At 40.2% G+C, this 24,163-nt stretch overlaps 1 protein-coding gene across 24 annotated transcripts in view; it reads right to left on the minus strand.

The window, feature by feature from the left end:
* Positions 1-24,163, minus strand: part of RIMS1 (regulating synaptic membrane exocytosis 1) — a 302,937-nt gene that overhangs the window by 211,849 nt on the left and 66,925 nt on the right. The gene's annotated exons all lie outside the window — the stretch shown is intronic.

The raw sequence follows: 24,163 nt of genomic DNA on the forward strand, positions 1-24,163 counted from the left end.
TGCCAATGCATTTTTCTCCATTCCTTTGGCAGCAGAGTGCAGGCCACAGTTTGCTTTTACTTGGAGGGGTGTCCAGTTCACTTGGAACCGACTGCCCCAGGGGTGGAAACACAGCCCTACCATTTGCCATGGACTGATCCAGACTGCACTGGAACAGGGGCAAGCTCCAGAACACCTGCAATACATTGATGACATTATTGTGTGGGGCGATACAGCGGAAGAAGTCTTTGAGAAAGGGAGGAAAATAATCCAAATCCTGCTGAAAGCCGGTTTTGCCATAAAACGGAGTAAGGTCAAGGGACCTGCACAGGAGATTCAATTTTTGGGAATAAAATGGCAAGATGGACGTAGACAGATCCCCACAGATGTGATCAACAAGATAACAGCAATGTCTCCACCAACTAATAAGAAAGAAACGCAAGCTTTCTTGGGTGCAGTGGGGTTCTGGAGAATGCACATCCCAAATTACAGTTCGATTGTAAGCCCTCTCTATCATGTGACCCGGAAGAAGAATGATTTTAAATGGGGCCCTGAGCAGCAACAAGCCTTTGAGCAAATTAAACGCGAGATAGTTCATGCAGTAGCCCTTGGACCTGTCCGGACCGGGCCAGATGTAAAAAATGTGCTGTACACTGCAGCTGGGGAGAACGGTCCTACCTGGAGCCTCTGGCAGAAAGCTCCAGGGGAGACTCGAGGTCGACCCCTCGGCTTTTGGAGTCGGGGATACAAAGGATCTGAGGCCAGCTATACCCCAACTGAGAAAGAGATACTGGCAGCCTATGAAGGGGTTCGAGCTGCTTCGGAAGTGATTGGCACTGAAGCACAGCTCCTCCTGGCACCCCGGCTGCCCGTGCTGGGCTGGATGTTCAAAGGCAGGGTCTCCTCTACACATCATGCAACTGATGCTACATGGAGTAAATGGGCTGCACTAATTACACAACGAACTCGAATAGGAAATCCCAGTCGTCCAGGCATTCTAGAAGTCATCATGGACTGGCCAGAGGGCAAAGATTTCGGAATGTCACCAGAGGAGGAGGTGGTGCGTGCTGAAGAGGCCCCACCATATAATAAACTGTCAGAAAGTGAAAAGCAGTATGCCTTGTTTACTGATGGCTCTTGCCGTATTGTGGGAAAGCATCGGAGATGGAAGGCAGCTGTATGGAGTCCTGGACGACAAGTTGCAGAAACTGCTGAAGGAGAGGGTGAATCGAGTCAATTTGCCGAGGTGAAAGCCATCCAGCTGGCCCTGGACATTGCTGAACGAGAAAAGTGGCCAGTACTTTATCTCTATACTGACTCATGGATGGTGGCAAATGCCCTGTGGGGGTGGTTGAAGCAATGGAAGCAGAGCAACTGGCAACGCAGAGGTAAACCCATCTGGGCTGCTGCACTGTGGAAAGATATTGCTGCCCGGGTGCAGAACCTGGTGGTGAAGGTACGTCATGTAGATGCCCATGTACCCAAGAGTCGGGCCACTGAGGAACACCAGAACAACCAACAAGTGGATAAAGCGGCTAAGATTGAAGTGGCTCAGATGGACTTAGATTGGCAACATAAAGGTGAATTATTTTTGGCCCGGTGGGCCCATGACACTTCAGGCCATCAGGGCAGAGATGCAACATATAGATGGGCCCGTGACCGAGGGGTGGACTTAACAATGGACACTATTGCCCAGGTTATTCATGAGTGTGAAACATGTGCTGCAATTAAACAAGCCAAGCGGTTAAAGCCTCTTTGGTATGGAGGACGATGGTTGAAGTATAAATATGGGGAGGCCTGGCAGATTGACTATATCACACTGCCACCAACCCGCCAAGGCAAGCGCCATGTGCTTACCATGGTGGAAGCAACCACCGGGTGGCTGGAAACATACGCTGTGCCCCATGCCACTGCCCGGAACACCATCCTGGGCCTTGAGAAACAGATTTTGTGGCGACACGGCACCCCAGAGAGAATTGAGTCAGACAATGGGACTCATTTCCGGAATAACCTTATAGATATTTGGGCCAAAGAGCATGGCATTGAGTGGGTATATCACATCCCCTACCATGCACCAGCCTCTGGGAAAATCGAACGGTACAATGGGCTGTTAAAAACTACACTGAGAGCGATGGGTGGGGGAACTTTCAAGCATTGGGATACACATTTACCAAAGGCCACCTGGTTGGTCAACACCAGAGGATCTGCCAACAGGGCTGGCCCAGCCCAGTCAGAACTTTTACATATTGTAGAGGGGGACAAAGTTCCCGTGGTGCATATGAAGAATTTGCTGGGGAAGACAGTCTGGGTTATTCCTGCTTCAGGTAAAGGCAAACCCACTCGTGGGATTGCTTTTGCTCAGGGACCTGGATATACTTGGTGGGTAATGCGGGAAGATGGGGAAGTCCGATGTATACCTCAAGGGGATTTGATTTTAGGGGAAAACAGCCAGTGAACTCAATTGTATGCTGTTGCCTGCTGTGTAATGCTTTTATAGCCCATCAACTAGATGTCTCCAGGTCACCAGCGACTGGCCCTGACTTCCCTCCAGCCATCATCCCAACAGAGAATGAACTTGGAACATCATGGACCGGATGGACTCGGCAGCATTATAGGGATTGGTCCATGCACTAAGAAAATGATTTTTTTTTCCTCTTGGTCTGTATGTATATGGATGTATATATGTGGGAGAGCGATGGTGTATTGAAAATGTGGGATCTGAGCACGACGTGAATGGTATGGAATAAGGGGTGGATAATGTCCTGGGTTCAGCAGTAGCAATCATGTTTTTTCCTTTGTGTTAACTGGTGCAGTGCTGTGTTTTGACTTCTAGTTTTGAGAACAGCGTTGGTGAAGCCGATGTTGTCGGTTGTTGCTAAGTGATGTTTACCCTGACCAAGGACTCTGTGAGGCTCATGCTCTGCCAGGGAAGAGGGGAGGCTGTGAGGAAGCAGAGGCGGGGCGCCTGACCCGGGCTAGCCGGGGAGGTATTCCATACCACAGCACGTCATGCCCGGGGTGGGGGGTAACTGGGAGTTACCCGGAAGGACAGGAGCTTCCGGGTGGAACTCGTTTTCTTGGCCGGTGGTATCGTATTCTCTTCCCTTGTTATTTTCCCTTATCATTGTTTTAGCTGATAGTAGCGGTGGTGATTTGTTGCTGGACTGTTCTTGTCTCAACCCGTAGGAGTTGCACTCTCTCGATCCTCCTCCCCGTTCCTCCGGGAGCGGGGAAGGGGAGAGCCCCGGTGCAGGGAGGGGGGGGAGACGAACACGGACCTTGATTGTTGTCAGCTCGGCACCACTCACTGGGAGTGAGTGAACAAGTTACCTGACTGGGTTTAAACCACGACAGACCTTTTCACCTATTCAGTCCTGTTTAGTGTCTAGTGTGTAATATTTTTAAAGCAACTGAACACAACACAGGATTGCAATTTAGAAATTGACATCTTATGATTTACTGCAGTACAGAAAATCACTGTGCCAAGTATCCCTAAAAAAGAGGATAAGAACATTGAAAGGAAGGAAGATGAGACTAAGTTGGCTTGAAGACATGATGGGTGAAATACGGGACATGCATTTTATTCAAATACTCTATTCAAATTCTGTTGTGCCACGATGCTTGTAAGTTATCTTAACAATACTTATGGTGTAAATTTTGAGATCAGTGTCTATTATGCTAACCAGGATATTCACACTCTTTCCTTGAGTGCTACTGTCTGTCTGTTTAGACTACAAACTCTTTCAGATAATGTGTTTTCTGTGGTGTTCTTTGTGTACAGTTCCAATGAGGATGCTACCCAGGCCCACAGCTACTAGATGCTAGAGCAATCCAAGTGACAGTAACAGAAATGTTTTCACAGACATTCCCCACAAACAAAGTATAATTTTCAGCCAAGCAAAACTCACTAGGAATTCTCAGTTTCCCAGTTCTGTTCATGAAAGCAAAATACTAGAGGTAGTCCACAAGTCTCTTTTGCTGCAGTGTCTTCCAAAGAAGTATAAAATAAAAATATTTTTATGATTGCTAAAGAATATTGCCATTACTTCCTTGTTTTTTTCTTTCATTCCTATTACACCACAATAGAGTCTGCAACAGCTTCCCACTACCATGTAATACTGGGAAAGGTATGAGAGAACAAACCAATACCTTCTATCATGAAAATTTATCATGTCACCTCTAACACATTCCTTCAATTCCACCCTGGGATTTGAAATGTACTCCCATGCACTTCTCTTTGACAGATTAATGCACTGAATATGGCAGCTCATTAAAACATTTTTAAATAAAGTACAGTTTGGGGATTTCTAATGTGAACATGATTTCTAGAATTACCTCAACACAGAATTTCTCCACTGCAGTATTTCCCCAGACATCATTGCAGCTACAGAAAAGAAAATCACCAAAGCACACTTCCCATTTTAATTTGCAATTGCTCAGCACCGTAAAGTCGCTTTGGGAGGGTTGGGGGTGAATAACTATTTGGTGCATGTATTCAAAGGAATCCTGACTATAAGCAAATGAAATCAACGGCCTGTACTAATGGACAAAATAGCAGCAGTAAATGATGGGCTGAATGTCCCTGCTGTTGCACAACACAGAACAAAGGAATGGAAAGCGCACTGAAGTTGGCTCAGCAGTGATGGGCAGAGCCATTCCCCACATTATCACCTGCCATCTCTACCCTTTTGCACAGCCACAGTTATCAGCACTGAGTCTTCTTGACCAAATGGCTTAAAAGACATGGTCTCAAAACAGAGAAATGACAGACAGCCACCCATCACCTCTAGCCTATCAGTGGGAGAAACACTGATTTGCTTCAACTTCTCCATACCAGAGAAAGGGATAGTGTGAGAGACACTCACAAAGAGCAGGGAAAGGTAGACCATATGAGAATTCAAAGGAGCAGGAAAGTCACATTCCTGGCTATTTCGGGTCTACCACAAAGCCTGCTTCCAGCAGGCAATGATTTAGCCTCAGAATTTAAATGCCACCAAATAAGAGAGCTCCATAGTTAGATAACTACAACACAAACACTCTTTTAGATTAATTTTTCTAAAACTGAATCTTTATATCCAAAAAATTGCCCATACATCAACAGGAAAAGTAGAAGTCCCTGGAGATACCTCCCCACATTGACCAGTGCCAAGACTTGCTTGACACATTGAATAACTACGGGCTATTCATACATCTACAGATAAGAATAAAATAAAGCTGGTGCATTCATGGCTTTGGAAAATTAACAGCCTGGCAGAAGAGGTCAGGACCAACATTTGCTCTCATTATTCCTCCTGTAAGCAGGGGAAAAAAATGCCTGCCATATCTCCAGTGGAAAGTCTAGGAGCAGGATCTCTTCCCCTCTCATGCCCTCCTTATTTAATCTCCTTTTCCACTCACCCGCTCCCCCTCCTTCTTTGTTCTATTTTCCACCTTCATTACCACCACCTCCTCCTCACCTCTCACATTCTCTCTTTTGTCTCCCTCACTCTCCCTTTCACTTTCTCCCCCCCTTTTCTACTCCTCATCCCACACAACCTCCTCTGTTAGCTTCACTATGTGAGAAGTTAAGAGGAAAAGAAGAAAGAGAAAAGACAGAAGGATTTACGGAGGTGGAGAACTACAAATAAAGAGGGAGAGACAAAAAAGGAAAGATGTGCTAAGCCATCCTATTTGTGTCAGTGAATGCAAGGATATGAACCCCGAGCCCCTGATCCAGCAGACAGATGCTAACTGGTAGGAAGCAATTCTGCCAGCAGGAACACCATTTAAGAATTCAATCAAGAGCAAATCTCTGGTGAAAACAAATAAGCATGCAATATTCAAATGTAGATTAAAAACCATTAAAAACACACTGGGTTTTAGCGGCAGAGTCAGAATTAGGAACTAGTACAAATGGAGTGACTCCTTACTCGGAACAGTTTCAAATACAAAAATGGCTGCACAAACAGCCACCTTCCCCCAAAACTAACCTGTGTACAGACTGCCACATGCACAATATCTATGTACTCGGACAAACAATCTGGGAAGCATATTTTTAATATATTGAGATTTTACTGACAATATCCATAATTACCAACCCCATTTACTCATAGACATTCTCCCCACCAGTATTCACAAAGTATGTGTCAGAGTTTACAGCAGGGATCCTCCTGAGCTGCTAAGCCTGACCAGCTTTCACTGTGCCATGGCTATAGAATCAATCAGGCAGCACAGAGAGTGTTTTTTAATTAGATCATATCAGAATTATAATTAGCACTGTGTAGGAGCAGAGTTAAGGTAACACAGCAAAATGCAGAACAATTCTACTCTGCCTGGAATGGCTCTTACCAGCAGCAAAATAGCTAATAGCATCTGATTATTTTCTCCTTTCCACATGGTTTTCATTTCCAGCACAAGCCAGTGGAAGTGGCTCCAGGAGGAGAAAGCAGCAAGTGCCACCTGAGTGCCACAGCCTCAGAGCTAGCAGGGTGCAAAGGTGGCATGGCACTTCCACCTTGGCTTCCAGGAGCAACAGGGGACCTTCTGTGCCATGCACAAACATATGGATACAACATTAGAGGAAACACCTACTTGGTTGAAGGCATATTTTCTCTGAGGTCCTGGAAGGGCATCCAAGCTGCTGGAAGCAGGTCAGGCAGCACACCCCTTGCTTCGTAATCTCCCACTGTGAGCACAGCCAACAGCCAAACAGAAACACATTGAGCCTGCCCCTGTCGGTAGTTACTCCCCTGGGACAGCCACAGAGTCAGCCTCAACACAGGGCCTGCACAACCATCACCACATCACAAGGTGCAAGACCACGTACGACAAACTTTGCTTGTTCCTCTGACACACCAGGAGACAGGCACTGTGGAAACGAAGCTGTACCCAGACAAGCAGCAACCATGACAGAGATACCAGCTTAGCACAGTTTGCAGGCTTTTGTCCTTGAAGCTCTGAAAGAGTGGGAGGTTGTCCCTTCTGCAGTCCTCTTGAGGCATTTCCTTTGAAATCTGCTGAGAAGTCTCAACCATCTGCCCCCTCTCTTTATCTACGTCTCATGACAAGAGAAAATAGAATGAAGTTCATCATTATCACATTTATCTCAACAAACAGCTGCCTGAGATTCCGTATCTGTTCTAACAAAAATAACTAAATACCAACAACTAAGGGCTGACTGAGCGGTCAATGTGATTTCAAGTTCCATAAGTCAAGGTGAGCTGGAGCACAGCCACATTTCACACAGCAACAAAACTACGCAGGCTGGAAGGGATCTCTGGACTTCATCTAGTCCAACACCCTCTTCTGAGTAGCATAGTTTTCGAAAATGCACGGCTGTACTGCTGTGAGCAGCAAGAGCACCTCTGCAAAGCGAGAGCCAGCCACTGAGCATGATAAAGCTGGCAGGCTGAGGCAGCAGCCTCACTGACAAGTCAGTAAGTCCCAAACACGGACAGAAGAGGTACAATGATGGTAGCCAAGCTCAGTCAACATTCCAGAGATTGCCACGCAAGTCTGTAGGAATGAGGGAACTCCCATCAAACAGCACTGTCCCTCGCCATCAGCTCCTGTGGGATATCACTAGTAGCCTGTGGCCAACTGCATTTTGGATTCTGCTCACCAACCTTGGAATGCAGCGATTCAACCAGCACTTATCAATCGCCAATTTGTCTACCCAGGATACTACTGAAGAATTTTTTTGAGAACTTGCTGAAGTCCATTCCAAGCAACATTCACTGCCCTTCTCTTGGTTACAGAGCCAGTCATTTATAGAAGGAAATAAGGTTGGTCAGGCATGATTTGTCATCGGTAATGCCATGCTGGCTGTTCCCTATCACATTCTTGCCTTTCAAGTGCAAGAAATGGATTCAAGATGAATTTGCTCCATAATCTTCATAGGTGCTATGGAGAGACCAACAATCCTTTGGTGTTGCTTTTCTTCAAGATGGGGACATTTGTACTTTTCAGTCATCAGAGACCTCTCCTGATAGCCATAACATTTCAAAGATGATAAACAGCAGTCTTGTTACATCTGCAGGCTTCCTCCACAACCACAGATGAATCTCCACCAAGATTTACAGGAATCACTACAAAAATTTTCTTAGATGCTTTATAAAATGTGTACTATATCTAACAAAATTTCAGATCAAGCCCATACGTTGCACAGGTTCTATCTGACTTGGGGTCCAGCAACCAACATTTTCAGATACCATTAGTGTTTAAAATCCAATGGATAAAACTAACATATAGATTAACATTTGATAGACCAAAAGCATTTGAAAAGCCACTGTGGAGCAAGGAAAGGGATTCTTCCTCATCTAAACAAGATCTTTTTCATTTTGATAAATGACATTTGTTGTCAAATGAGTTTGCTAAAGCCAAAGCTATCCCTGTGAAGTTGGTTAAGATATGTAAAGATATTTTCTGTTACCACACAGCAGAAAGTCATCTCCCAGTGGCTCAGGTCTGATTAATCCTTGTCTGTGTGTGCAGAATGTTCTTCACCCATACATGCAGCTTCTGTCTTACTTGAGACACTTGCAGTGAACATCTTTTGCATATTCAGGGAAACTCCACGCCTGTTCTCTCCAGCACAATCAAGTTTTTATGTACTTCCACATACTGGAATTTCACTAAAATATGGTACTTTTGTCAGATAATCAGTTAATTACATTCTCTGCCAATAATTTTCACCCATTTTACTGCAGCTAGAATATAGGCATTCTCTCCATCCTGTGGGGAACTGCCTGCAGTTTGCTGCTTCTGCTCTACATTGACTACAAAGGGAATTACATTAGACTGTCAGTAACAGTCCCATGGCTCATTAGTACTTCCTTTCCTGATCTTGGAAAGGTGGTACCCTGAGAAGAAGCATTTAGCAACTAAGAAATGAGCCAAAGAAACACAATACATGAGGAGAGCCCTCTCTTTCCCAAAATATTTTTACTAGAAGGACTGAAAGCATTATACATCCTATAACACCAATTTTAAGAAATCAGAAATTATCAAAAAGCTCAGAATAATCATGAGATTGCTCCCCAAAATCCATTTCCTGAAGATACCTCTAAAATCTGTAATTTCCCTACATTCCATTTTTCCCTACATCTCCCTCCTGAATTAGAACTATACTCTGAATCATAAAAATTAATAACCAAGGAAATTTCATGTACTTGACTCTTGACACCACGACCACAGTTCTGAAGGATAATTATACACCATCATTATACAGGAGAGGTTAGCATGATGCCAGCAGGACAACACGTATTCAGTACAGAATACCAAACATATTTCAATGTATTTGATCTGCTTAATGATCAAGATAAATGTTAAAAAGCTTTTTCAACCGCATGGTGAAAAAGGCTGGAGAAGCATCTGAGCAGTGACTGCACAGCAGTAGTAAAAAAAACAAACCCACACAGAAATACCAATACAATACTGTGTTAGAAATAAGACAGGCGAGCCTTAAATCTCATGTTTTTTCATTAGGCTGAGTAGCTGCTACCCAAATAAAAGGAGTAGCTATCAGACATACTCCAAAGATATTCCTTCAGATTATTCACTGATACTATCATGTCATATAAAAGCCAGTGCCAAAAACACTGATTTGAAGTGGTGGCTGATCAAAACCATCCCGCTAACTTTGAACAGTCTCTGTAAAATGGCATGTGCATAGTCTTATTAAAAAGCTGAAAGACTCAAGTCCTGTGATGTAAACTTCACACCTATTTTGGTTAATTCAGAAACCTTTAGACATTTAACTAGAAAATAAACTTCGCAGAATGTTTCACAACTTGGAAATGCTCTGATTCCCAATGCTCTCTAATAAAAAACTTCTCAGCATTCTGCTGTAAACTGGGCCCTGTGCTAAACAGCATCAATAAAATGGCAGCTCCTGTGGACGAAATCAAATGCAAAGAAACAATCCCCTTTTAGGTTTAAAAACCTTAACCAAAAAATCCGCATTTTATGGTTACATATATGTCTTCAAAGGGTCAGAATCTTGGAGGCACATTAGGTGACACTACTATTGCAGAGCCCTGTGAATCTTGGTCTTATATTTAGATGATTCCATGGAACAAGTCTTCAACACAGAAACCAAAGAAAAAGGAAATCAGATTCATGTGAGAGAAGCCCACATTAACAGTGACTTTGTGATACTTTGACTGAAACCATACACATGATTTGAGTTCTGCCACGAGGAAAAGAATTTTTTAAAAAGCAGCTGAGATTTCAGCAAAATGAGCATCCAGCCTCCAGAGCTCAGCTCCGATGACAACAGATTTGCTCCACAGCAGTTATCAGCAACTTGGATCATTTAGACAAAGAAGCACGATCCTTACTTATACAGCCCATTAGGTAGCTAGATATAAACACACATGCGCAACTTTCTTTCAGCAAAGGATTTATTATACAATGAACTTGGGAAGAGATAGGGTTTCATATGAAGTTACAGAAAGTCCTTAAAAAGCATTTTGAAATGAATGTCAAAACACCTTACACTACAGATCTTTTACAGTTAATGATTTTTACTTCCTTCAAAATCTAGTTCTTTTTTTTTTTTAAATTGCCTAATAGGAGCTACTTTTAAATCACAACACACAATTCCATCTTCACAAGCACGGTGCATTTCAGAAGCCACCAAGAAGGAGGAGTCAGCAGCTTCCCTGGTTTTGGGGTAGTGTGAAAACACCTCCTTGCAGTCAGCCTGGAGAAAACCCAGACTAGCACATTAGGGCTGCCTGTGCCCCATTTGCAGGAGAGATACCGGGTTGAAGGACAGCCCTCCTTAGGCCTCTTCCTTATGCCATCCACCCTAAGGAGATGCAAGCTCCACGCCCCAGCCCCAGGCCATGCAGTCCCAGACGCGCTTCCCCTGGGTCACACGGCTGGCTCACAACCACTTCACACCAGCTATTCCCCTTACCATCACAGAGACAACTGCCGCCAGCTAATCAAACAGCTTTATATTAACCCATAATTGATTCCTTTTTTCAAAAGAAACTTTCAAAACGTCGAACCATCTTTCCCGGTCATTAATTCAACCCTCTGAATATTTTATATCTCCAGACACTTCTACTTGTGCATACTTATTTTAAGAGCACTTCATCACAGCACTGATACTACTTGTATACATCCATTGCTTCTTAATTTCAATGCGTGTGTAAACAGAATTAGATCTACAAAAGTATGCATAAAGAAAAAACACATAAATAGAAATGCTTAGTTATAACGCTGCACAAACTGTACTGGAAAGATATTAAGTCACATTTACTAATATTGGTGAAACTTAAAAAACAATATGTGATTCTATACCCAGAATAGCTGTGACTACTTATATAAGACTGGTTTTGACAAACAGAACCTTTTATTATTTATAAAACACAAGTAAATCCTCTTTTTTCTGAAAATAAATGAAATTTTCCCTTGTGTGATGAAACTACCTCAAGATTTTTTAGTTCACAGCATATATCTCCTGCTTTCCAACACCAAACATCTACATTATTAATTCTATCCAGAATTATTTATGTGGGATGATGGGTCAAAAAGCAAGCTAGAAGACAACAGCTCCTTTTGGATTTTATTTTCCAAGTATCGCACAATTGATAATTTTCTGAAGACTGAATTGTCAATACCATAGTCAAACCTTCCTAGCTTGTAAACCAGATTCCTGAGGAGCACAGCATCATCCACTCACTTCCACTCGCCATCCACGTGCAGCTCTAGATTTATTACTTGCTGATGGGAACGAGATGGAGATTTTGTTACTTCCTGTATCAACTATCTGCAGAAATTTCATGCACTGTTTTCTTGGTAATCAAGGAGCTACACAGTAAAAAGGACACCCTGCCGAATTCACCTGCTAGCTTTTCTTCCAAGTCATCAATTCAATTGCTTGCAAGTGCTGTCCTGACTTCAATCATCTAACTTAAGGCTCAATGAGCAAGAGGAGCAGATAAAAATCAACATGTCCCACAGTGGCCACTTTTTAAAAGACTTCTAAGAAGTCTTAATTTTAAAAGCACATTGGGAAGAGGGGAAAAAAATGACAGAGAAGCAGTGTTGAGAAGTAGGGAACTAATTTATGTATTTTTCCCCTGTAAAATGATTTCTATGAGACCTGCAGTGCTTCCAAAAATAGAAGAGATCCTAGTGGAAATAAATATTACACTATTATGTTCTGCTTTTCTCAACCATCTTCTCTCTGAAGGCACCAAAACATTTTCAGCAATTATAACAGCAAAAAGCTAAGTGTTCCACTTACCTTTCACTTTCCCCAACTTCGCACAGAAGACTTTAGCACCCTACTATACAGGTCACACAGTGCAGCAAAAGTATCTAAGATGAGATAATACATGATCATGAGATAAACTGGTGATGAGAAACTACAAGTGGATGACAACAGTGGAAGTAGATAGCATTAGACTTAGTTGTTTTAAGAGACTAAACTCTCCTCAAGGATTTAGGAGTTTTCCTGCTAACGAAGATCTACACAGCTCCCTAACAAAACCCTGTGGAAGCCAGACAAACATTTATGACATGAGTACAATCATGGTAACACAGTTTGGCAATCCATCACATCTAAAGCCAAGAAAAATAAGAGGAAAAATCTCATTTGAAGTTAATACCAATACACAATTCTTCACATTGATCACCATACGAATGATCACTTATTAAGAGTATTTTTAAAGAAAAAGTGGACTGAGCTTAAAAAGCAGTTTTTCTGGGAAAAGCAACATTATCCAGGTAACTTCATGTGTTAAACAGTTAAACACCAGCTTCTTGATATTAAGACTGTTACGAACAGAAAACTTTTATAGATATCCATAAGCCTCTTCCTTTTAAAAGGCCAATTTTCTCACTTTATTAGGGCACTGTGTCCCCTTGGAGAATCAGTATGTTCCAGCACCCAAGTGGAAGCGAACACAGAGTGCAAATAAACATCGAATGAAGAACTTGTTGTGAATGACTGTATTATTTCTGCAACTATTAAGTGCACCTAGATCACACATTCAAACTTGACTTTAAATCTTTGTCAACTGAGATAAATCAGGAATCTTTGCCACTATTCTTAAATATTTTTTTTAATGTAACAGCCTTCCATAAAACTTTCTAAAATATTTGGAGTGGCAAATATTTTTCAGAAAGTGTCTCCAGTGAGGAACAGCAATGACGTAACCGGTATATAGTTGAGCAGCTTTCAGCATGATTCCCTCACAGAGATGGCAGATACATGTTTCTAGTTCTTTCCCATATTTTACAGAACTACTGCCATCTTCTTCCTCCCCTTGACTTTTAGTTGTGCTGTTTCTTCCCTATCACCTCTTCTGCTATGCTCTTCCACTTTCTATTTAATTTTTCTACTTTCCTACCAATTTTTTTGAATCATGATTTTCCTAAGATTCCCTGCCTATTCTTAGCAGGGCTGCGGGATACACCTACTCTTAGCAAAGCATTGCAAAGTCTGAAAGAACGCTTGCATAAAATTACATACACCGATGTTATGCAAATACAAACATCCCACAGCTCTACTTTGCTGCATCTCCCCTAAGCCTACTTATTAGCCTCACATAACCCTCCTGTGTATTCCGCTAATAAATTCGACTAATTTTACTTCCCGTCTTCTATTTGTCTTTCAGGTCACTGTGTCCCAGTCTCACTCTCCCATCACCCCAGTCACTCCTTGCCTTCAATCATTGCCAGGCCTCCCACCACAGAGTGGGAAAAGAGGCAAAAAGCATTGAGCAACAAGGGCAAGAGACAGTCACAACTGGCCTTTCCAGTTTATTACAATAATTTTATTTAATTGTTTAGAATCCAAAAGCATGTTAAGAAAAATGAATAAAATCTGGAAACTCCAGTCACAAACCAAAATCCAAGCAAGTGTGATTCCTTAAGAAGAGAATAAACTGCCTGCCAAAGAAGAGATGATGCTTAGGTCTGAAGAAAGGACACTTGCACCAGCAGTTGCAAGAAACCCCAGGATAGAGCAAACACAAGGCAAGAAAGGTAGAAGACTTTAGGGTATATGGGAGGAAGAAACTTGGAAAGCTTCCATTTTACAAAATGTGAAATTTTAAATACTTGTGGAGATAAAACCTCCAATACTTCCCTTTAATAGTCTGCTACTTCTTTATCTCTTGAATGTATACCTTCAATAGGGTGTGTAGTAAGTCTGGTTCACATGCAAATTCATTTAGTTTGGTAGGGACATCTTGAGAACACCTTGTCCAGCGTTGCTGCTCAAGCAGGGTCAGTTAGAGCAGGTTTTCCAGGACCATGCTCACTCAGGTTCTGAGTATCTCCAAGGATGAAGTCTCCACAATCTCCCTGGGCAACTTGTTTCAGTATTTGATCACTCCCACAATAAAGAAGTGTTTTCTTCTGTTCAAATGGAGTTTTACTGTTTTCAATTTTTGTCAAATGCCTCTTGTCCTGTAACTGGACATGGCTGAGAAGAGTCTGGCTCCATTGCCTTCAATCCCCGTCATCAGTTATTTATACACATTGATAAGATCCCCTCTAAGCCTTCATTTCTCCAAGTTGAACAGTCCACACTCTCTCAGACTCCTTTCATTACAGATTCCCCAGTCCTTCATCACTTGTGAGCGCATCCCATCAGGTCCCATGTATGTCCAGTTCTGAGATATAGGTTTATTTGTATCTTTTTATTTTGTTTTAACATGATTTCAACACTACAATTCCTGGCAGTACCTTCGAATTTGTTGGTAAAGGAGAATTGGAAACATCCAGAAAGGACATGAGAAGTCACTATTTGTCTCCAACTCTGAAGAATTCATGGACCACATATACATATTGAAGTTGCATGCAGCAACTACATATGTGGCTAAACGTGTATCACAGTAAAAATTCATTCCGGTGCACTAAAAGACAGCACTGAACACATGCAACAGTAACTACTCGGGACAGACTTACAAAAAATACTGTAAGGTTAACTGTTCACTAGCTTGGCTGAATAAGTTATCCAAAAATAATCTAACTATCATTCATGGAAAACTGACAGTGCAGGACTGCCAAGGCTGACAGGCAACACTTACTTAACACCGACACTCAGTTTTCCATACTGCACTTTGCAATGCAAGTACATAACGGGCTGGCATTTTCTTTACAAAACAGCTCAAAAGACTGAACTCTGCTCCACACAGCAGCAGGAAGTACATTGATGTACAACAAAAAACAAGGGAGGCCTATGCACACCTAAAACGCTGAGCTCCTGCTACATGTCCCTGAATGCATAAACTTCATTTTCATCCTTACAGCTGACTGCTAAAATTGGTAAAACTGAAGGCAGGTTTGGCACATCTGTAACCAGCTTTACTCAGGACAAATCACCTACACAGGACAAACTACTTCCATTCAAGATAAGAGAGAAATTCCTTCCGCTTGGGTGGCCTAAAAAAGCCTCTCTGAAATCATAAGAAAGTGCACAATTCTAAGTTTTTCCAATTAAACTCTTAATTCTTATCACTGTACAGGTAACAAGCAAGAAACAGTTTACACTTTCTAATAGAGACATGTGCCACTGTTTGAAGATCTGATGTTTTCAACAGCACAGAGCAGAGTGGGTCAACAATTCTTATCAACAGCACATTGTGTTACTTATCCCCACTTCCCTCATCTGCAAGTATGATGCCTCTTGACTCAGTCCCAACCTTAGCACCACCTGTTTTTCTCAAAATGGTTCTTAATTCATAAAATAGATATGCTTTATCATCATAATGAAATAAACAGCCCATCTGATGTACTGTATGAAACTTTCTTCCCACAGTCATATTCTTAATTTTAGGTTAGCAGCTTGGGATATTACGTAAATTTTTTTTTGCATATATATATATATATTTATAAATACAAATGTTATCAATAAGAAAGAAATCCTCAAAAGGGGTTACATCCTTCTCAGTGAAGTGCAATTAAATCTATTCAACTAGACAGACATTATTTAGTAAGTACATTCCATAAGCTACTGATTTTGAAATTATGCTGTAATACAAAGGAACCAATTTCCACACTAATTTGTATTAATGCAATGCCTTAAGATCAAGAATTCTCTTCATCCTCCTCTTGCCTACTGTAAAACCATGACCTGAATTCCAGAAACATACTTGAAAGGCAAAGCCTACAGAAAACTCCTCTGTTGTGAAGAACAGCTTTCACTCCTGAAGAACAGATGTTTTTTGTCATTCTCCCTGGATCCAGACTATTTATCTGAACGCTTTAGCTGAGGAAAACTTCTAGAAATTTTTCTTTGCTAAAATTTGTGTTTTGTTTGGAAGCAATTTAAAGAATTTCAGGGTGCTGTAATATGCCTTTCTACACCAAAAACTGTAAAAAGCCCACAAAAATCATTGTCCCGTTTGAAAAAAAAAAAAAGGGGGGGGGGAATGTAAAAGAGTTTGGTGAATAGGCAGCAGCTTGGTAACTACACTGCTCACAAATATCCTTGGTCTCTTTGAAACCTTCTGAAAGATAACCACATCTATCATAAGTAAACAACTGACCAAAACCTCAAGAGGTATATTCCCCAACTTCTGTAGATAACGTGCTTGATCCTCATTTCAGAGAAGACTGTATGAAGTCCCGTTACAGAAAATCTTGTCCCATGGCCATTTCATTTGCATATCCTGTATAATAAAAGAGCAATCCTCTATATAAATTATGCCTGTTCGTGATTCATCAAGCTTCTTATCACAGACGTGGTTTTCTGCGTCACTGGACAGAATGGCTCCTACAGGGGGTGAAGTCAGCCAAAACAGAAGCAGCTTGACCATAAACAAAAAGTTTAATTACAACCACTAATTTGTGAAAGAAAAGAGAGCAGCAATAACTATGTGTTGCAAATTATGTAAGTTGAATTCGTCCACCTATTCAGGAAGAAAGGCACTTACAGAGCCCTACCTAGCTCTAGGATGACAGTGACTCTGAAGTGATATCTGGATAAAACTCACCAATTATATTTAAGAAGCTTTAAAATCATTAGCATTTCAAAAATGTATGACTTAAGTTTTTCCATGGCAAGCTGTTATATAAACATTCACCTGATTTCTCTCCAAACTGCTCTATATTTTTAAGGCTATTACAGATTCTTATTTTATCCTACTTCCGTTTAGATGGCTCATAACAGATGGCAGAATTACTTAGTTTGTTTTCAGTTTACTGCACACCTACCTTGTATACGCTTAACCCAGAAAGGATGCAAGTGAAGAACAGGAGGAAGGCTGCCCCATTCCAGTGTGCTGACCACTTCCCTGGGGCCAGAGGAGAGACTGCTTCACTCCTCAGAACTCCTCAGCACCTGCAGTCCCTGCCATGGACCAGCTGCCAGGAAAACTTTCAAGGCACACCACTGATGGACTGGAAGGAAGAGCACTGCTCTTGAGACCAGAGAAAACTTCATGGAGTTTGCACAGCTCGGGAAAACTGAGGTTAGCCCAATTCCTCCTTTTCAAGAGGCTCAGATAATGAGATCACCCAGCAGACCAGAGTTTCCTTAGTTAAACATCTACCTTGTTTTATATCATCTTAGTAAAACATAAATTTAGCTACTGGGAGGTTTCTGCTATCACCTAGCTTGCTCAGCTTGAAGAAAGAAGTAGGGTACCTACACTCAAAGACTCAACTCTGAGTTGAGTCAATGAGACTCAAGGCTGACTGACTTCAGTCAACTGGTGGAGGTTCCTTGCTTCTAGATCTTTTCAATAGCTCTTGAGATAACAGATAAAGAAGGAAGTGAAGGATAAATATATAAATACAAGAGCTATCAATGATAATATTCAGGAGCAAGTCTCTTAAAACCCTATAGGTTTGGGAAGAAATTTTGTTAAGTTCTGAAATAATTTTGTTTTCTAAAAACAAGGAACTAGTCTCCTAAAGCCTCTTCACAGTTAATGTTAGTAGAAAAGAAGATACAAAGGATTACCCTTCAACTTATTGCAGATGCTTTTCTCAGTATAGTGCTCTCTAAAAGTACTTTTTGACAGCACTGACTAGGAAGAAGCTCAGATGACAAGGAAATGTAGATGAGAAGAATTTCATCTCAAACTACCTGAAATTAAGGCTTCTCAGACACCAAGTTTTCCTAGCATTGTCTGTCATGTTAATGTGGAAGCAGAGATCCATCTGTACATGTGGTTTCAGAAGTGGTAAGTGCTTTATTTGCTGTAACTTCAAAAAGATGAAAGCACCTAAGGGCAGTTAATGTCCCCCTAAAATATTCTTGGTTCATCTAATAAAATCTATGACAGTAATAATGAAGGTAAAAATGGTTTGCATTATTAAAGCATTTATCTTAAAAAGAAACTAACATTTGAAGCCAAAACTTATCTTTGTACTGTGTTCCAAGTTCTGCCAGTCAGAAGGTCTGGTAGGAGGCCTGGAATTACAGCAATAGGACTTACCATAATGCAGACCCTAAGAAAAGGCCATTAGAGTAGCCGCTCTGAGTACAAGTACCATTAATGACTTCAGACTGGCAAGCAGCCCGACACAGAGATGATCACTTCCCATGCCAACAGTATTACTTGCTGTCGACACCGCTACTAATGGCAGTGTCTGTCATTTTTGCCACTGTTGACTGGGACATCCAGTCAACAGTAAAGTAGTTTATGAACCTCTGGCTGAATATGAAGCTGGTTGTATAAAATGATTAAGTATTATGTGAATTCAAAGCATAATACTTGCTTCACATGCTTGTAAGAGATACTAATGGAAGTTCCCAAGAAACAAAGCATTCATTATACATGATACTGAAGCTTTACAATTATGTCAAAACACCTACACAGAACTACCTTAAATATTGTCATCCTGATGATATAAAAACTCAAACTGAATCAAAATAAAAATCCAGGAACTTGACAATTTTGGCAATTTCATTATGAATGCCTCATTTAAGAGGTCAGAGGCCTATGCAATCTAATATATATAGACATGCCCTGATTTAGATCTCAATTTTATGCATTTAGTTTTACAGAATCATGGCATCATCAAGCTTCATAAGAACCACTCAAGTTTTCTAGCACAATCCCACGCCGCTCAAGCAGGGTCAGCTACAGCAGCTTGCCTGTCAGGCTTGCAGTCAGGTCTTGAATATTTCCAAGGATTGAGACTCCATGACCTTCACATGGAATGAACTTAAAAAGCATGTAGTCTGAATGGCTATATTAGCCTGAGAGGCTTTTTCATTCTTTGTTAGCTGAGACACCCAATCTGTCCTCAAAAAAACATTCACCATGCACCATGAGGTTACCAACAAGGGAGAGAAACTGCTCAGCATTGTGCAGCCCACAGCATCCCAGAAGGCTAGTGAATCCTCACTTCACACACACAGGAAGGTGGAAAGTGGTCCAGGAAAATAATATATTTTACTTTTCTATATTGCCAGTATTACTTCATTGAAAACAGTTTTTACATTCTGCACCTTTTTCATGTTTTTAACTTAAACAGCAACAAAAGAATCTAGCTCTAACCACAGTCTGCTGCCATCAGAATCAGCCCATCACATTCAAAATTTCCTACATGGAAAAAAAAAAAAGCTACCAAAGCTGGTAATTTGTGTTGCCACATACTATGTCTAAGGTTTAAAAAATTAAGCAAATAAATCCTTTGACTTATGGCAGTATAAAAGAAATCCAAATTATTTTGAGATAATTTTTCAAGATGCACGTAGCTTAGAGGCAATTAAATTTACCTGAAATATAAACTCTAATGGGAGAGAGAAGTATATTATCAGACCAAGTAATCTTATTAAAATTTCAGCAGCTGTAAAGAGTTTAAATTACTCCTTTCAAGATTTATCAAGGTGCTCAAAGGCAAGACAAAGACTCAGATAGACCATATACTATAAGATAATTACAGATAATTTAACATACTGAGAAATCCAAAAGGAAGGACAGAAGGAAGGAAGGACAGAAGAAAGGAGAGGAATATTCAAATAGTCACTGCTATTGCATTTCTATTGCTATTCATTATTGCAAATAGCTCTTATTTCACTCAACAGACCTCAATAAGCTTTATTTATTTTATTTTAAGAGTAGAATGATCTCCATTTTACTGATAAGGGTGCTGTGGTCCAAAGGAATAAAAATAACTCAGTGCATATGGCTGGCCAATTAAAGAATAAAGAACAGTGTTATGCAAAAGCCTGGTATCATGTCAGGCAACAGGAGAGTGTTCTATGCACAGACAACACTGATAGCAATTTTCTTCCTCTCTTCTGAGATGTTGCTGCCTGCTTCATTGGAAGATCACAGCAAACAAAAGCAAGCACAACACAAAATCAGATCACATGTGTTGTGGTTTAAGCCCAGCCAGTAACTCAGAACCACGCAGCCACTCGCTCAGTCACGTACAGCACAGTAATGTTATGTGGATTTCTGAAGAACAGAACAATTAGTTTTAATTTCACATCACATTGGTAGCCGAAGTTCTAAGCTGATGCTGAACGCAACATGACATGATAAATTGACAGATAAAATAACTGGCATAGGATAGGTTGCTGGTTTTAGCTGCTGAAACACTGTCCACTGCTTGCAAAAGCTATGCCAATGACTTAAAAGGATTCTTACTTTCATATTAAATTTTAATTATGTAATTTTAAATATTTTTCTAAATATTTATCTGGTACGGTATTATGAAATATTTTTATTACAGTATAGCAAAAGAGTAAGCTACCAATAGGTTGCTAGTGCATTTTTTAAACATTCTTGACATGGTAACAGGCAAAAGACAGAAATTCTCAAAGCACTTATTCCAAACACTGACAGTCTCAAACAAAATATATGAATTAAGAGCTCAGAAAGTATACTTTTAAACAATGTATGACTGGAAATGGCTTTGGCTTAAAGCTATGCCAAATTCATAACCAACAGAAACTACTTTGTTGTTCTGTGTTGTAGCCTTTATTTCCTAGTGAAGAAGCAAGCATGGAAACATATAGTTTACAGGACCAGAGTATAACAGAGTAAAATAAAAGAAAATGCTTCTTGCTTATACTTTAGAGTACCTACAGCGTCCCACTCTAGGCTATAACTAAAATCTGCTGTTTGAGATCTCTGACTGGTTTGATCACAAGTATGTGATTTACCTCTCTAAAAGAAAAAAATGGATGGTGTAATTTCTCACTCTTTAATCTCTAGAGAGAACACTGATCTCTACCTTGTAGCCAACCTCACATGCCCTGAACACCATTCCTGCACATTTGTTCACCTGGGCAGAAGTCACAAAGCAGCTGCAGAGTTAATTCTAGCAGCTCGAGATACATCAGGATAAAACAACTGCTTCCCCTCAACTCCAGAACACCAGGCTCCCCAATAAAAAAGGTGAATGGCACACTCACAGTTGCCTATACTAGGAAACGTCACTAAAGAAAGGAAAGGACAGTTGATGTTTTACCACCTTCTTCTACTAGCTTATGGTAAGACAGGCAAATGCTGAGAAGATTCCCATCCAGTTCCTCATTCCTGGAAGACAGAAATCAATCCAGGATTACAGAAGTGGGAAAAATCAGACATGCCGGGAAAAAACTTCCTGAACCCAAACCAAAAATCTTCCATCTGAAGGGAAAGTAGCTATCTCTCACTTTAAATCACAATAAGTAATGTAATCATTTATGCTCAAGAGGTAGTCAAGCTGTATTTTGATTCTTGCCTTTCAGCTGTTCTGAACAACTTAATTATCATTCTTTGCTAAAATGGACGCAGGAATGACGCAGGTTTTATTCTCCAGCCATGTTTTATGGTGTGTTTGGTTGCTGAATTCTCCAATTCAGTGAAGGAAGCTGAAATAAATGTATGCAGCTAAAGCTTTTTGTTTTTACAATGACTTTAAGAGATTTCTACATAACAACACAAAATGCAGGAGGACATATTGCAAAGACGTGTTGGAAGCAAAATTACTGTCATCTGCAAGCCTTATATAGCAAACACCTCCTTCACCTTCTTTTCCAGATCTGTTCTCTTGCTTCTGCGCTAGTCCTGTGCTGGTACCATACCAGTGTGGGCAACACACTAATAGAAAATACTTCAAAAGATTTGACTTAATAACTAATGAAATTTATTAAATGATCACTTCATTATAGGGCATTTCCCCTTCCTACATGAAGATTGAATTTACTTATAATTTAAATCATAGATTCGGATCTTGTTTCCAAAACAATATTTATACATTAATGGGCATACTTATTTTCACTGATTTATTTCACTGATACATTTTCACTTTTGCTTTATCATGTGATTCAAAGTGACAGACTATTACAGACTTCATCCTACCTGATTGAATTTCCTGAAGTTTAGATTAATACATGTATTTAGAATAGCTATTTACACTGCCACTTTGGAACTACATTTAACATCCTCCATTTAACTCTACATGTTTATGTAGGACGGATCCACTTTACCTCAGTAAAATTTTGACTCCTTAGTCCCTCCATGAGAAAAAAAAAAAAGAATTTATAGGAAATTAATTTCAACCCACCTACTGCTTACTCAGGATGATCATAAATGACATACCAAATTACAAAACCAATGGTGTAAAAATAGACATAATTGTTTAAATGATTATGTGCCCTTCCAATTCTTTATTCTCATGTTAGATGATAAATCACTTACATTTTGTGACTGAATCCAATTAACACATTTATAAATAAACTAGAATTACTAATGAGTTTTTTGGTTTTAGTGCTAGTAATATGGAGGCGGGGTCTAAACTGAAACCATATTTTAAAGTTGCATTTAACACTGAGATGTAAGATTTTAAAGTGTGCTTACTTATCCAAAACACTGTTAATCAATGAGATGTTTCAGTGCTACTGGTCACACACTGATAAAATATCACCTAATGTTTTCAATGCAATGCAAATGATAATCTCCTGCACATCTTAATTTTTTTTTCTTAAACACTGTCTGCTTTCTTTACCACAGGGTGGTGGTAAAGTGGTTCAACACTTTTGAACTGCTCTCTCCCTCAAATAACGTAAACCTTCAAATCAAATCACAGTTATCTTGCACTTCAAAGAGATAATTGTGACTTGTAAAGATATTTTTGTACATATCTTAGCTCTTTTGTCCACAGAGGACAGAAATAATTTGTTGATCAACTGAAACAGTGTTTTGAAGAAGCAATGTATGTTTCCAGCATAGATGTGCAACAGTCTGTCATTTTTATCAGAACCAGAGAAATTCTACATCAGATTAATATATGTAGGTTTTGATGCAAAAGAGCTTGTTAAATAGCAAACGGCCAGTTTGCTCATTTAATTGACTCAGTATCCTTTCCGAGTTTTCTTGATTGGGCGACTAGTGAGAATATAGATAATGAAATATAAGGATAAAATTACACGCTGTGTAAATTCTGCTATAAAAATTATGCTAAAAAGTTCAGAATTAAGCACATTTCAATTATATAATAATAAAAAAATATTTCAGTGACACTGCAAGTCTCCCTTTAACTGTTCGTAGCATGAAGAAGCAATGCAATAGTAGTTAAATAAAAAATAACTTATTACATGTTATGGATTGAAATGCAGAGTGAGGGCACCCAGAACAGCATTAACTCTGCTCACTGAAGACAATAGGTGACAATAATATGATTAAGTTGGGTATTTTTTATTTGCAGTCTAAGAAAAAAAATAACTGGATTTTGCTTCCTTTTTTTTTTTTGAAAGCATCTCTCCTGGCTTCTGTCACAACATGGCAAACTCACTAAAATACTGCTCTGAAATCACAAGGTTTGAGTTAAAACAACAATTCGAAAGTATCAAATTCATCAAGACATGGCAGAAAGGTAGTGATAAAGGCAACCTAAAAAATCCCCTAGGTGCTAAGAAGCAATCAGAGCAATTACTGAAGCATTCTCTCCCATTCTACTACCTAGACAGATTTCTTGGCTTTCTCAGAAAATAGGAACAAAAATAGTGTGGTTCTAGAAAACACTATCAGATGCAGACAGTACTAGACACATGGAGTACCTTCTAATCTACTTTACTGCCCTAGAACTTAAGAAGAAGAGGTCATCATTCCTGTGCTGGAGAAGTAGTGAAGTCACACTTGACAGAATTTTTCTGTATTACAAATGACTCCACCAAGCCAGGCTGCCTCTGTTCATTCACTGAAGGCAACATCTCCTGCAGGAAAGATTCATGGAGGAATCTTCTCAGCCTTCTTCACATGTACTACATGCAGTGGGAGTACTTAGC

This window comes from Pezoporus wallicus, unplaced genomic scaffold, assembly GCF_028554395.1.
Source record: "Pezoporus wallicus isolate ANWC-B61680 ecotype Strahan unplaced genomic scaffold, APGP_CSIRO_Pwel_v1 contig_4901, whole genome shotgun sequence".
NCBI lineage: Eukaryota > Metazoa > Chordata > Aves > Psittaciformes > Psittacidae > Pezoporus > Pezoporus wallicus.